Source organism: Plecotus auritus, assembly GCF_963455305.1.
Source record: "Plecotus auritus genome assembly, chromosome: 4".
Classification (NCBI taxonomy): Eukaryota; Metazoa; Chordata; class Mammalia; order Chiroptera; family Vespertilionidae; genus Plecotus; species Plecotus auritus.
This window is the reverse complement of record NC_137775.1, coordinates 48,361,908-48,378,180: the sequence shown is the minus strand read 5'-3', so window position 1 is coordinate 48,378,180 and position 16,273 is coordinate 48,361,908.

Here is a 16,273-nt window from a genome sequence, read left to right as displayed (position 1 = left end):
AAGTTAAATAAGTACTAGGGATGGAATGTACAACATTCCACACTGCTGTATGGCATGTAGAAAATCTGTTAAGAGAGTAAATAGTAATTTTTCATCACAAGGAAAAAAATTGTGTTTTTCTTTTTATTGTATCTATATGAGATGATTAATGCTAACTAAGGTTATTGTGCTATTCATTTTACAACATATGTAAGTCAAACCACTATGCTATACACCTTAAACTTATACCGGTGATATATGTTAGTTATATCTCAGTAAAACTGGGGGTGGAGGGAGTTTCTTCTAAAGCAACACGGGTAGGACACTGCCAGTATCTGCTATAGCAGCTCATCACTTAGTGATAATTTTGTAGGGTAATTATAGCTGCCAGCATATAAACCTACTCTGTGGTTCTTTGAAAGGATAAATAAGATTAATCTCTAGCCAGGCTCACCAAGAATGTAGGGGTTCAAAACACTGAGGTTTATTCACGCTCACCTAGAAGAGCAATATAATACTGCTAGTTGGTGGGCAAATTTCTTCCATTTGTTGTTTTCAGGGAATAATGCCCCTTCCATCTTTTGACATAACTATCATGCAGAGCTTTAAGTCTTCTGTATCCTGTAATGGGGAAAGAAAAGGAAGTGTGGAGAGAGAACATCCAGATGTTATTTTTGCTTACATCTCATTGTCAGGCACTAACCACATGGCACCACTTAGAAACAACAGGGGCTGAGCAATATAGTCTGAGGCTGGGCAGTTGCTTTCTATCAATGACTCAGAGCTATGGGATTCTAAGACTTGAAATTACATGCAAGGGATACTTTCACTTTGAACTCTGATGAGGAACCATCAGAAAAGCCCACATAGAATTGAATTGGATCCAAATATTTCCCTGCTCCCTTTGAGCACAGCACCCTTGAACACAGCACAACATAATGATTGCTACAATTGGAACTCTTCCATAGAACTAACTGAAATAGGGAAGCAAACACATTTTTCAAAGTTGTGTGAATGAACATTGCTCCACGTACTTGTTCTAAACCTTGAAGAAGAATATTACACACAGCACTAAATTTATATATGTGGAAACTGTAAAATTGCTATTTGCAAGTCATGTTCATTTGTATACCAGAAACCTACCAGCGATGCACCCAAAATTCATTTATAGCTGCTATTTATAGCAATTACAGCATTCAAGTTTTTATGTAAAAATAGCAAAATGGAGTTACTAGTATAATAGTAACTAACATATTTATTCATTCATACGTGAATGTTTATTTTCTCCTTGTAGAAAAATATGTTAGGACCTATATTTAACATTACATAGAAGAAAACTGTGAGCAGTATTAACAGGAAGGCTAAACTTGAATACCTAGATAAAAACTGAGAAACATATTAAGTACTATTTAGTCACTTTCCAAATACCTGTATATTTAACATTATGTCAACAAAAATAGAGAATCCTACATGCCCAGAGGCCAGACTTCCCTTCTAACCATAACCATAATCAGCACTATAACTGCTCAGTGAGCTAAGGTCTAGCTAGGAAATGACCCACTAAGCCTAACATGGGAACTCTGTGTACACAGAGGTTGGCAAACAATTCCCAAAGGGCTGTGGTGAGGTGGTAAAGGATTGTTCTACTAGCTGATTTGTGAGTAAATTATGCATACATTTTGTAGTTGTCTGGATATTTTCTTTATTAAGAAAACTGTATTTATAGAATTAGAAATGGAGTTGAGAAATACTTCCAGTTTCAGCTCTCACATCTTTATATCAGATGAGGAATTTTAAATAACTAAGATTAATATGTTAGGAACTCTAATAAAAAAGTTGACAAGATTCAGGAATAGATGGGTAATGTAGGCATAGAGGTAAAAACTCTAAGAAAAAATTAAGAAGAAATAGTAGAAATCCAAATGCAGCAGAAATGAAACCAACAGACTTATTGGTAGACTCAACACAACTAAGGAAAGCATAAATGAACTTGAAGACAAGTCAATTAAAACTTCCCAAAGTAAAATTCAAGGAGAGAAAAGAACGTTTTAGAAAAAGAACATCATGAAAGGACTCTAGGACAATGTTAAAGTTATAATATATGCATTGAAATACCAGATAACATGAAAGAGAGAAACAAGTTACCTGAAGTAATAATGGCTGAAAACTTTCCAAAACTAATGACAGACACCAAATAATAAATCCAGGAAGCTCAGAGAATGCCAAGCAGGATGTCTACCAAAAACAAAAAAATAAATAAAATAAAGATACATACATATATGGAGTCAGAAACTTAAGACAAAGATGAATTTTTGAAGAAAGCAAAAATATAACTTACCTATAGAAGAGCATAGATAAAAATGAAAACAGATTTCTCATCAGAAAACATGCAAGCAAGAAGAGAGTGGGGAGAGATCTTTAAAATGTTGAAAGAAAAACCACCAATCTAGAATTATATAACCATCAAAATTATCTTTCAAAGGGAAAGAAGAAATAAAGACCTGTCAGACAAACAAACACTCAGGGAATTCATTGTTAATAGACTTATTTTGCAAGAAATTTTTTTAGTTAAAGGAAGGTCTTTAGGCAAAAGAAAAATATCATTGGCAAAACATGGATCTTTAAAAAATAAAAACTAAAGGCAGAACATTAGAAAAGAAATGCCTAAAAGTAAAACAAAGTTCTTTATTTTTCTTATTTTAATGATCTAAAATATAACAACTTAAAGCCATAGTAGTAGCAATATATTTAATAACTACAGCAAACAGCTAAGTAAAATTAATGATAGCAGTCTCACAGGGATGAGAAAGAGGAATTGGGACCAATAGTCAATATTCTGTGAGTACTTGTACTGTACATGAAGTAAAATAGTACACATGAAGGTGAATTTAGATTATTTAAAAACATATATTGCAAACTGTAGTGTAATTACTAAATTGTTTTAAGGGAAGTATAAATGATACTCAGAGAGGAGGTAAAATACATCATAAACTGTCTGATTAAAACTGCACTCAGGCCTGTACAATAGCTCCTCATTACCTCAGATTAAAAGTCAAAGTAAGCTCATACAATGTCTACTTAGTCTTACAAGGTTTGACTCTTCATTCCCTTATCTCTCGTAATTCAACCCCCACACCCCAGCTCATTCTACCCCATCCCACAGAGGGTCTCTCCCACCTCAGAGCTTCTGTACTCACTGATTCCTCTACCCTTCCCCATAGATATCTGTGTCCCCTATTCTTTCTTCTATTTCAGTTCAAATGTCACCTTATCAATGAGGACTTCTATGATGATTTTTTATTAATCTACTAGAGGCCTGATGCACAAAATTCGTGCAAGAGTAGGCCTTCCTTCCCCCAGCTGCTGGCACCAGCTTCCCTCTGGCATCCAGGACCCAGGCTTCCCTCGCAGCCCAGGTATCATCTGGAAGGATGTCCAGTCTAATTAGCATATTATGCTTTTATTTTTATAGACTAGAGGCCTGGTGCACGAATTCGTGCATGGGTGGTGTCCCTCTGGGTGGCCTGCAGGGATCAGGCTGAAACCCACAGTCCAATACCGTCTGCAGCTCCTACCTGCCACTCCCGCTCATCCTGGCCCCACTGCGCCTGCCACAGGCTCACACCCAATCAGTCCCGTTTGGGAGAAGTTTGCACCACAACAGCAGCACTCGCCAGCCATGAGCCCTGCATCTGGCACCCTCTTGAGGGGAGTGGTCTGTGGGATCGGGCTGAAACTGGCTCTCCGACATCCCCCGAGGGGGTCCCAGTTTGCGAGAGGGCGCAGGCCAGGCTGAGGGACCCTACTGGTGCACAATCGGGGCCAGGGAGGGACCACGGGAGAGTTCCAGGGTGTGTCCAACCCCATTCTGCCCAGTCCTGATCAGGGCCAACTGAGGCTAGCCGGCTGGGGAGGAATGCGGGAGTTTGTCCAGCCGGGGAGGGACCAAGTTGCTTGTCACAACAGTCATCAGGAAATGCAGGTTAAAACCACAGTGAGAAACCAAGACACACCTACTAGAATGATAAAAGACTAAAATACTAAACATTGCCTGAATGAGTGAATTAATGAATGAGTGAATGCTTCTTATAATTGCTCACCCTCTACTTTTCTGTCTTCTCACTTCCTAAAACTCCTATTCATAGAAGATAAACATTCTGGATGACTTTTGTTTCTTCTCATATCTTCATTTCCCTGTCTTTTGTTTGAACTTTTTAAATTTTATCTTCCAAACCTTGTATTAAATTATTTGTTTTCTCCATCATATTTTAAATTTCTCAAAGGTTTTGTCCTCTGATTGTAGCTTATTTGCAACATTCATTATTATTTTATGGTTGTACTATCTTTTCAAATCTCTAAGAATTCTCTTTGGAAATGTACTTTCTTTCTTTTTTTAGTTCTCTTTTATTCCTTAAATTATCTGTCAGCTCCACTGTCATTTGTTTCCACTTGTATGTAAATATGCAAAAAAAAAAAATAATAAAGCCAAGAAAATTCTACAATAAAATCTTAACTATATTGATAATAATACAGGTGGTGGATTTACAGATGGGTTGCTAGTAATCATTGTTGAAATTCATCCACATGTGTTTCTTTTTCTTCTGAGGAGTATTCCATTATGTGGATATGCCAAATTTGTTATTTCATTTGTGTGTTAATAGACATTTAAAAGTATTTGAGATTTGGGTTATTTTGGATAAATCTTGTCAAATTTATGAATGGACATTGTTTGCATTTCTCTTAGCAAATTACTGGTAGCAAAATTGCTGGGTGATATGCTAAGTGCACATTAAAGTTCAGAAGAAACTGACAAATAATTCTTCAAAATGGTGGTGCCATTTTATATTTCTACCAGCAGAATATGAGAGTTCTATTTACCTTGTAACTTTGCCAATGTTTAGTATTTTAGTCTTTTGTCATTCTAGTAGGTGTGTCTTGGTTTCTCACTGTGATTTTAACCTGCATTTTCCTGATGACTGTTGTGGCAAGCAACTTTTCATGTGTTTACTGGTCATTTGCATATCTTGCTTTGTGAAAATCTGTTAATCTTTTGCCAATTTTCTATTTAGGTTGTTTATCTTATTATTATTGAGTTATAAGAATTCTTTATAAACCTTGATAAAGTCCTTTATCAAATGTATGTACTACCAATATATGTATTGCAAAGCCTAGTTTGTACCATGCCTTTTTATTTTATGAATTATGTATTTTGAAAAGCATAACTTATTAATTTTAATGAAGTACAATATATCATTTTTTGTTTTGTTTATGGTTTGTGCTTTTTTTGTGTGATCTCTAGGAAATCCTTACCTCAGGGACACAAGATTTTTCTCTTATATTTTCTCCTAGAAATTTTATAGTTTTAACTTACATTTATTTCTAAGATCAGTCGTGAATCAAATTTGTGTATAGTATGAAGTCAACATTTATCCCCGCCCACCCCCCACCCCCCCATAAGAATATCCAACTATTGCCCTAGCTGATTTGGCTCAGTGGATAGAGTGTCGGCCTGCAGACTGAAAGGTCCCAGGTTGATTCTGGTCAGGAGCACATGCTGGGGTTGTGGACTTGACCCCCAGTAGGGGCGTGCAGGAGGCAGGGGATCAATGATTCTCTCTCATCATTGATGTTTCTATCTCTCCCTTCCTCTCTGAAGTCAATAAAAAATAAATTAAAAAAAAGAATATCCAACTATTATGGCACTATATATAGAAAAGGCTATTCTTTTCCTATTGAATTGTGTTAACATCTTTGTTGAAAATCAATTGACCATATATTTCTGGACTCTATCTGTTTCATTGTTCTATATATCCATCTTCTTGCTACCCACACTGTGTATTTTTACAGCAAAGTGTGAAGGAAGGAGAGGGACTGTCTATAAGGAAGGAAGGAAAGGGGCATTTCCTGGCAGTAAATTGTGCTAGTTTCCACATGGCAAAAGTGAAAACATCAGCCCTCATTCAGGATAAGAAAGTTCATCCCAACTATTCTTATTTTTAATTAATTATTTTATATTTGCTTAGAGTTTCAATGGTCTCTGTGTATAGCATATGTGCTAGGCACAGTATAAAGGTATTTAATTGCTCCTATTGTCATAACTAATGACTTTTATCTTATTACTCACTTCTATTGTGGTCTTTTATTGATAAATTTTAAGATTAATTAAATCAATAGGTTAATATTTCCATAATGAGATAAAATTATTTTTCTCAATATGAGACACTATTTAGAATAAAGTAATTTGCTTTAGTTGTAAATGTAAAGAGTCTACTAAAATATTGTTTAAATATTTTGGTTAAATTGAAAAAGATATGGATTACTGGAACTAACATTATTGATGATGATTCTGCTTTTATACCCATGTATATTTGCCAGGTACTATATATGTGCTTCACATGACAATCAAGTACATAATTGCTACAATTTATTGAGTGCCTATTATGTTCTTGAAATTATCCCACTCAATTTCTATAACAATCCTGCAAGCTAAGTACTACTATTCCCATTGAACATGTAAGTCCACTAAAGTTAAATAACTTGTCCTATAAGGAAGTAGTGGAAATGCCCTAAAATCTATCCTAATTTGGCCTTCAAGCCTGAACTCTTCCCACTTTCTGTATCATATTCACATAATCCATGACAATATCCTTTACATTGCATGAATGTTAAGACAAAATCTAAAGTTCAAGTGGTAGCTTGAGTACTTCAAGCAAGACCATTAGCTACACTAGATCAACATCAAGTTTCTTCGTCCACAGAATAAGAATGAACTGGGGACTAATAGAATTTAATTTGAAAAAGTATGCCTTTACCTTTACTTGGCTAATGGTCTTCATCTAACTCATTGTTAGATGAAGTGATCCCCGATCCCCACAAGAGATATCGTCTAAGGGGTGACTGGAGAGGATGAGCAAGGAAATAATAGCAACATATGTAGTATGCAATAAAGCATTCAAAGGTGATAATCTTATAATTTAAGAACATACAGTCAGGGCAGATATCATTACTTTAGAGGTAAAAAAAGCAAAGATCTGAGTAGCTAATGCATAGCCGGTCTTACAGGTTGTAAGAAAGGGAGCTAGAAGACTAAACTGGCACTGGAAAGAAATGGAGGTAAAGCTGGAGAATGAGAGTGATTTGTGAGGTGAGGGAGCAAAGAGGAGAGTGGGTAGGTGTGAGATCACTTAATTGTTCTTTCTGAAGCTGAACTCAGCTCACTGATCTTATATCCCTGCTCCTGTTGCTCTGGCACGTACATACAACTAATTCATTTTCTTTTATCTAAGATTTTAAACTACCTCTGAGAAAGACTGGGGTATACAAATCAAATTAGAATCACAATAGGTTGGGAACTGATCCAAGGACTTAATATAATACCTAAATAATAGAAAGCAAAAATAGTAGAAAACTGAGGTAGTTTGCATTCCTATGTCTTATGAATAAAACTACAATAATGGCATCATCTTTTGTTCTTTGAGAGAATAGTGACTTGAAGAAGTAGAAAATGGGTTTTCTAAATAGTATGTCAATATAATACACAGACCATGGGTCTTAGGGTGGCACCCATTTTCCTCACCTCCACCTGTCCCAGCTTCTAAAGAGGGATTAAATGGAATCTCTCTCTCTCTCTTCCTCTCTCTCCCTCTCTCCCCCCTGTAGTTTTCAGATATGGATTTTGTTTATATGGAGAAATCCCAGTGTCTTGATTCTACTTTTATCTCAGGTACTTTGTTATTTAAATATAAATAACTTAATTAGTGAGTCTTGATCTGGGAGGAGGGGGTCTCAATTGTAAGTGCTTTCATTGGTTAGACAGGGTCTAATGATAAGAAGCATGGGCAGGGACTGCAACAGTTGTGCCATATATAAAAACATTCTAATTTTGCAAATCTAATTTTGTTTGCTTTATGCAAACCTCTTTTAAAGATTCTCTTTGCTAAACAAAACACACCTATAGACCCAATTTGAGACACTTGATTAAGTATTTTGATCAATTGCCTGCAATATTTAAAAGAAAATATCTAATTTGAAATATTTAAATCAAAGAGATCTTCAATAAATCATTTGATTGTATAATTGTATGTATGTTTTATATTAGAAACTCGGAATCTGCATAACTGGTAGAAAGAAGAAATATGTCAATCATGCTTATTTATCTATTCAATAACAAACAATGAGACTAAATGATCATTGGACAAAATTGACAAGTTGTTGAACCAAATCAATAGGTTACCTATGTCTAAATGATCCAATAGTTACATAGATAAATCCATGCTTAAAGACAAGTCTCTCAGTTTTTCATGCAGGTATTTGGTTAGTGCTGGGTGAAACTCATCCAAGTTATAAACAATTAACTACCTCTTAACAATTAGACAAAACTTTCTTCAACAATAAATGTTTGCCATATCCTTCTTTCCTAAGAATAGGATTGTATTTGTGATGGACTGGGCAATGAGAAAAGAGATTTTGATCTCAAAAGATCAAAATTTTGTGAACTCAAATATTTTATCTGACCTATCATTTTAAAAAGCAGTGGGCAAAAAGTTATCCAAGATTCTAAATTTCAAATCTGGAAAGTCAGTAAACTTGTGGTTCAGATGAAAGTTTTAGTGGCATATAACCTCTGCTGATTTTTCAGGTGTTAAAAGTAGTGGGAATATATATCATCTTGATATTGACTCAAGCTGCTGAATTTAAATGGTAGTTGACCAGATACCTGATTTAAGAGATTCCATATTTAGAGATGTATGTGTCCTTCTCTTCTGCAGGAAAATAGACTTTAAAAGCCAAGAGATATCAAGTGAATAACACTCCATAAACCAATATTCTTAATAGAGTAATCTGATTGTCAATCAGCTTTTGTACCTATCTGAAGAAACATTTGACATTTTGCCTATATTCATTTATCAAGGATGTAAAAATAGATTTAATTTAATAGCATTAGTGTTCAACTTGCCCAATGTTCAGATCTTATTCCAGGGGGAACAATACTTGTAGCAATGGTAAAATTAGGAAAGTTGTTTTATGTCGCATTAGTTAACATATGCAAGCTTACTTAACATGTGGACAGCAAATAAGTATAATTACATTAAAACAAGGAGCTGTAGTGCAGAAGCAATAAAAATAGACTAGGTTGTATTATTAATTCTTGTGTTAAGGGTTTTGAGCCATGTTGATTGGCCTGAATTTTTTGATTTTGTTATGGTACAAAGGGATTGTTTGAAGTAATTTGTCCCTGAGAGAGGCTCACAATCCCAAGCGGGTTTCAATTCAGCAAAGCAAATCTAATTTTGTTTGCTTTATGCAAACCAGAAGGGGCTGTGGTTCATTCTGTTTTCACTGGAGGGGAAAGGCACACTAATGGGACCTGCTGAAATGCATGCATCGCAAACATCATACCCCTGCATATATTAAATTTAGCTATGTGATGCTCTGTGTTTATCATTTCATTGTGTACAAAGATATGCTTTAGAACAAAGCCTTTTAATAGCGAGGGAACCTTACTACATTATGTCAATACTCCATTGTATTTATATTTAATGCCACCATTGGAATACCTGCCCTTAGCTAGAGTATGTTCATATTTGTGATCATTTTACATTTCAGCTTCTCCTTATGTGATGTGGACTGTACAGTGAGGCTATTTTGCTGAAGCTTAAAGCCAACATCTGAAGATTAATTACATGTAGATCGATAGAGCTTTCTAATTTTCCCAGTCTCCACCCCCACACATATACCCCTTATATACCTGAGTTAAATTAGAGAGATACTTAATACCTTGTTGAAAGAATGGGACACATTGCAGTCTGAATATTCAGGCTGGAAGATAAATGGAGGATAATAATATCTGCACAACAGGTAATGCTAAAGACGGTCTCCAGCCCTGTGACAAATCACCCTCCTCCTAACTGCTCCATCCCCCAACCCCAACTCACCCTGGTCTTTCCTTGACTTGCCAGATACAGCTGATCAAATTCATCAAAATTAGAGGGTGCATGAGATGGGAAGGGAAACCGTACATGATAGATGATAATGCAGTTATTGGCTAGGTGAATTTATTCACATAAAAATGGAATTATTTGTCAGTTAAAATTGCATAATGACTGCATCTCCTGTCATGCCAGCACCATTTTCAGTGTGTTTTTGTTTTGAAAACAGTTCCAATACTGCAAATAGACAGACACATCTCCAAACCCTTCAATTTGTCATTAGACATTTGGCGGCATGCCTACTTTGCTGTTAATTTTCCAAAACTACATTAATTTGCTGAATGACTTCTGTGAATCAGTTCACATAAAATTCAAGATGATACTTGTCATGTATCAAAGAGTGACTATTAAAAGCATAGGTTACATGTAAAAACACACTGTGGGAATCAGTTTGAATTTTGTGTTTTAAGTTCAAACATGGGTTAGCATTAATGATTTTTTTTTCTTTCCTAATGGAAGTTGCTTAATGAAACATTACAAGGGTAATCTTCCTATTGGTTTTTCTCTGCTTCTGCTTATCTGTTTCTTCAATTTACTAGTGTATACATTCTTAATTTGACTTGATTTGGAACACAGGAGACACCTCAGGCAGTGGAAATTCAATGGTGTAGCCAAAAATGTTTAATATTGTGACATAAGGGATTTGATCCTCCAGGTATACTGTATCTGACAGTTGTGCAATTTAAACACTGAGAGAGATTACCCTGTGCACAGGACCGAATAGCAAGATCACATGACATTCTTAGAGGAATTTACTTGCTGGTAAAAAGGGCACTTGGTTAAGAAATGTTATAATATTTACTGGCCTCTTCTAGCATAAAATCATGAAATAGTAACATGTTCTTTATTAGAAATGCCAATTTGTTTATATATGTACTTGTTTGGTTTACCGTATCTGTATACTCGAAAAAAAACACTGCCTTGGTCCTGGATACATACATTATCCAAGGAGTTCTGAGCAGATATTTCAGGTCAAAGCACATTTTTAGTTTTCTCATAATCAAATATATATATACATATTTTATTTGAATATATGCCCTATATGTGTCTATATATTATACATGCATGTATATGTGTGTGTACACATGTAATATGCATACATGCATGTGTGTATCATACTATACTCTGTGTTTGTATAACCCTAGGCATCATATAAAATATTTTATTATAATTATTTACATTTTAAATTATTATACTTTAATTGGCTTCATGCAGCCATAGAAGCTGAATTAGCGGGAGAAATAATTATAGAACCCTAGCGAGTTTAAATCTGCTACAGATACCATAATAAGTTATGCCACTTTTAGCTTTAAGCCTAGGAGTATATGTGGCATAAATACCCCAATAGGGAAGGGAGTATATGTGGCATAAATACCCCAATAGGGAAGGATGTCTAATTCATTATCACTTATCAGCTCTGACTCTATATCTTCCCACCTTGCTCTCTTTTCCCTAGTCCACATCCTCAGTTTGGCAAGAACAGGAAGCTTGGAAAGGGTGAGACGAGTGAGGAAAGTGGTGGCCACAGTCCCACTGTTGTGCTACACTGATGTTCAATCACTGTCAACTCAGGCTAAACATACCACATTTAGTAATGTTAGCAAAATATTACACTTAGTGAGAATGAACAGAGAGTTTCCCTGATAAACGAACTTATCCTAATAATAAATATCTTCCTAGATTGAGTTCTGCTGTTGAAAAAGCAATCAGAGGAAGTTCCTTTAATCCCTTAGTATGCTCTTATGGAAGGCAAACCCACCATGCAAATCGACCCTCCGTAAGTCCTACACAGACATGTCTCCTAAACTTGAAGTACTGAAGGCAATCCCTGCTCAAGTTTCTGTTCAGCTCAGCAGCCTAAATTTGCACAGGAAGTTAGGTCTGTTCTCACAGTTCCTCTCCCCAGTGGTATGCTGATGAATGTTTAACAATCAGCTCTCTGGAAAACAAAAACAAAAAAGCAATAACTCTGATTTGTAGTCTGAGTCAGTTCCAAGCTACCAACGTGTCAATGTGAATGAGGAGTGGGGAGCAAACGCGAAGCATCACACTATTCCATACCACTTCCACCTGAGACATAAATAATCTCCAGAGCATGGATTGCAGTAAAATGTAGTCAAATGGAAGTAATGAGTTTGGGCATTGCCTTTCTTCTTTATACAACTTATTGAATTTAAGCTTATATACTTTTCTATTAATTTTTAATAATGACTGTAGATAACAGAAAGCTTGAAAAATACTGAAAAATTAACAATCGGCTCTTATGAGTTCATGCATGGCAGCCCCCCACACTACCATGTCCACCCCATGTCAGCACACATAGCACACAATTAGCTTCTGGTTCATTAACATCAATCCAGAGTTATGCCTCATCAAATGGGAAAATATTTGTCCTGGCAATAAGCAAAATAACTTTCTGTCCATCAACTGCTCCTAATATAGTTGTGTAGTATTGTCTCCACCTGTATTTTCAGTGGTGTGTTCTTTTTTCTTACCATCAAAGTCTCTAGTTGAACCTTTATTTTATTCAACATTCAACTGCTTGGGGGATACAGACTGTGTCTGCAGTCCTTTGTCTAGGAGTAGCGATTCTGCACTCGCACAGGGCAGAGGAGAAAGAGAGCGTCTGTACGATGGTGTGGAGTGCTATGAAATTTCACTGACACGAGTCTGGGAACTGCCTAATCTGTATTTGGAACAATAGTATTTTGTTTAATTTGATATATGTGTGGGCTTTTTATTCAAATAGAGTTGAACAGTTTGTTCCAGCAGGGGGAAAAGGTTGCTTGTTACAGAAAGGTTATTTATCGTTCACTATACCACTTGGAGTTCTGAAGAAAACTGTGAGGATTCTCCTTTTGGGGGCCATATGCCGCTGTCCTAACCTCTGTACAAAGAGATCAAGCAAATGTTGAAGGACAGATTCTCAGAGGCTGATTTGGGGCAGTGATTCGGATGCCCTCAAATGAAGGTGCTTCTGGCCTTTAAAATTATTCAGTGACCCATTCTATCACTCATTTTTGCTGCTAATTGGACATTTTAAAGTATGAATTCCCACCACTTCAAAAGATTCAATGCCACCATCAATTAACACCTTCTAGGGAAAGAGTATGTGGAAGAACCTCTAAAGAAATCTTAGCAGTGTAAGCACAATTGAACTTTGCTATGCCAGGCAATATTTTTATTCAACATTGCTTTAGAATGCTCATTTTTCCACTATAATTGCCACTGTTTCTCTTGTTTATTTCCTTGATCTCAACACAGCCACTGTCAATTTGAACTCAATTCAACTTTAGCTCATTTATGATCAATTTAAGTTAAGGTCTACAGATTACCATACAGGTGACCTTCACCTTAGGAGATAAATATAGATGTCAGATGCTACAAATTCTTCCAAGATCAATAAAAGTAAAAACAATCCAACGATGTGGAAAGAATCTAATAGCATGTCATTTACTCTTCTATTCATTCGACAAAGATTCATTTACTATATATTATTTTGGGACATTATGCTACATGCCTAAACCCTAAAAAATAATCTTGTCTAATTCAAAATTTTAAACAGATGCAAATGCAAGTAGAGTCAAACCAAAATTGTTTTCCACTTTCGACTGGAGGTCCATTAAGACTGCACTGCCGATTAGCATTTATGAAATATCTAGTTTGCTGTGCACTTTCTTACAGCTGCCCCCAGTCACTCTGAAATGTGCTTGCAGGCTAGAGGCTGGACACAGCTCCATGTTTTACTGCCGGCACTACCAAGATCAGCGGCCTTCTCCTGGGCCCTCAGTAAACATTCATCAGATTGAACTGCGTTCTTCCTTTCCTCCATGAGCTCACCCCCATCTTCATTAAGGTAAATATGATGACCACAATATTTGATAATATATGATCCCTGTCAAATAGAAAATTCAGCTTTAAAAAACAGAATCACTTTATTGTGGGAACCCCTTTCACATCCCGCATGGTTCAGGGTTCCGGTTCAGGGTTCAGGTTCTGGAGAAGGCGGCACACAAATGAAAAGAGACTTGAAAAAGTATCAATTTGGGAATATTGGGGGCCAGGCGGGAGCCCACCTCTAGTGGGAGGACTACCTCTTGCTCTGGCCTTGCAATCCCTTTTATTGAGACTATGGGATACGCCCATAACCTTTAGGCAGGAAATTCCAATAACAGAAATTTACATAGGAGAAACAGAGGTGGAGGCTGCTTCAGCTAACAATGTTTTTACTAAACAGTGAGTGATTAAAACAATTAAGGTTGCTGACCAGCCTTCCCAGTTTCCTGTCTACATCTTTCTATTAGTGGGGCAATGATTGGTTTCCGGCACTTTATCTAGGGCCAAAGATCATCAGAGTAACTCATCTGAGAACTGGAGAGAGTATTTAAATTGCACATCAAGGGATACTTAGAACTTAAATATGCATAGATAGTTAAAACATACATTATCATAATATAGCAGAAGTTGTTATTGAACACATTTTTATCAGTTACACCATAATCCTGAATTGTATCAGCCATATAGAATAACACTAAGCATAACCCACACATCCACTCTGGTGTCTGTCAATGTTTTCTTCCTGACATGCAGACTCTGAAAGCACTTGGTCAGAGAGGGAGTCTGAGCCAGGTAATATGGATGAACAAGGAGAATGGGAGAGAGCATCTGAGTGTACTGAAAAGCATGATCAAAGGAGGGGGAGGTGTGAAAAAGCATGATCGTCGAGGAAGGAGGTGCAGACTAGCTCGGCAGAGCAGAGGGGCCATTTGTCACAATAAGTAACAAGGTGCCATTTATTGAGCAACTATCACGTGCTGGGCATGTGATCAATACTGTCATGCCCATTTTTATCTTCATAAAAATCTGGCAAGGCAGATGCTTAGGAGGTAACTGAAGTTGCAATAATTCTACCACACACCCAATGTCAGGCTGGTGGGTGTGGAAGGGTCAGAGAATGGAGAGTTTTAAATAGAATCACAAGGAAACTGAATTTAATTTCATAGAAAAGGCACAAAGTAAACAGCTGAGAAGAAGCCCTGAAACAGTGAGAAAGGTTTCAGTGTCCTGGTTAGAAGGCCCTTAAGGTGGCCTGGATTTGAGTGAAAACACCTATTTTTGGTGTAGGAAAGGAGGAATGAATCTAAGAGGAACTTGAAAGAAGGCATTAAAACTACTTGACAACAGGATTTCAGAAATAACAGAATGATAAGCAAACATAGAAGGATAGGAATAAAAGGTTTATCATGTGTGCATGACATAAAATGTGTTCATTCTAACCGTAAAATGTGTTGGATGTTTTGCACATTGATTATTATAAATTTGACCATTGTCATGTTAAATGTTATTTCTCTTCTGACATCATTAATACTTTGAGTTGTCTGGAAAGTACCAACCCTCCTACCCTATTACTTGATTCTTTTATCCCAAGAACTTCCATAAATTGTAAGTAGGACCAATAATGGTGCTCTGCAAAAGGGAGACAAACTGAATAGATTTATTTGGCAGGGATTCATGCTATATGGCTTTGAAAGCCTGTGAAGTCTTCAGGAGCTCTTTGGCCAAGAGGAAGAGCATGTGCTGGACAAATGGGACTCTGTTCCAAGCACAGCTCACACAAGAGGTCTGCAAAGAGCAGACAAAGGAGGATGGAGAGGAAAATGGAGGGAACAGCAGGGACCATGGAGATAGGGAAGGTCAGGGCATATAGCAACTGGGAGGAGGGGGTGTAGTTGATGTGAAGGAGAGACACCTGGAATACTTGGAGCAACACAGAGGATATGACCTTTGCAAATGCTTCAGTTCAATGCTCCAGGGGGGGAATGTAACAAAGGGAATGCATGACCATCATGAAGTAGCGGTCAGGACCACAGTGTTAGCAATGGTGACAGTGAGGTGTCTTTCATTCATCTTTCATTCATCTATAGAAGTGTTTTTCAGACAGTAACTCTTATAGAAAAGTCTCACACAAGATGTACACACATTCTAACCATTAGAAACTCTCCCCACATTCTCAAGGACTAAGTGAATATTAGGTAATTACTGCTGATAGTAGGAAGGTATTCTTACCTGTGTCGCAGGTGTCCTAGTATCTCCAGGTATCACCAGGAGGATGCCAAATTCTGCTGCTTCTATTCCAGAGCTCCTTCCACCAAAAGTGAGGTCACCCTTACAGAAAACAAGTAGGTCCTTTAGCGTTCCAAAGATCAATTAGGTGGTGCTGATATCATTATTCAGATTCTTTTTTTCTCCATCCAGGCACAAGAGTATGTGTTCTCTGTAACTGCAAGGAGTATATAGAGAAGATA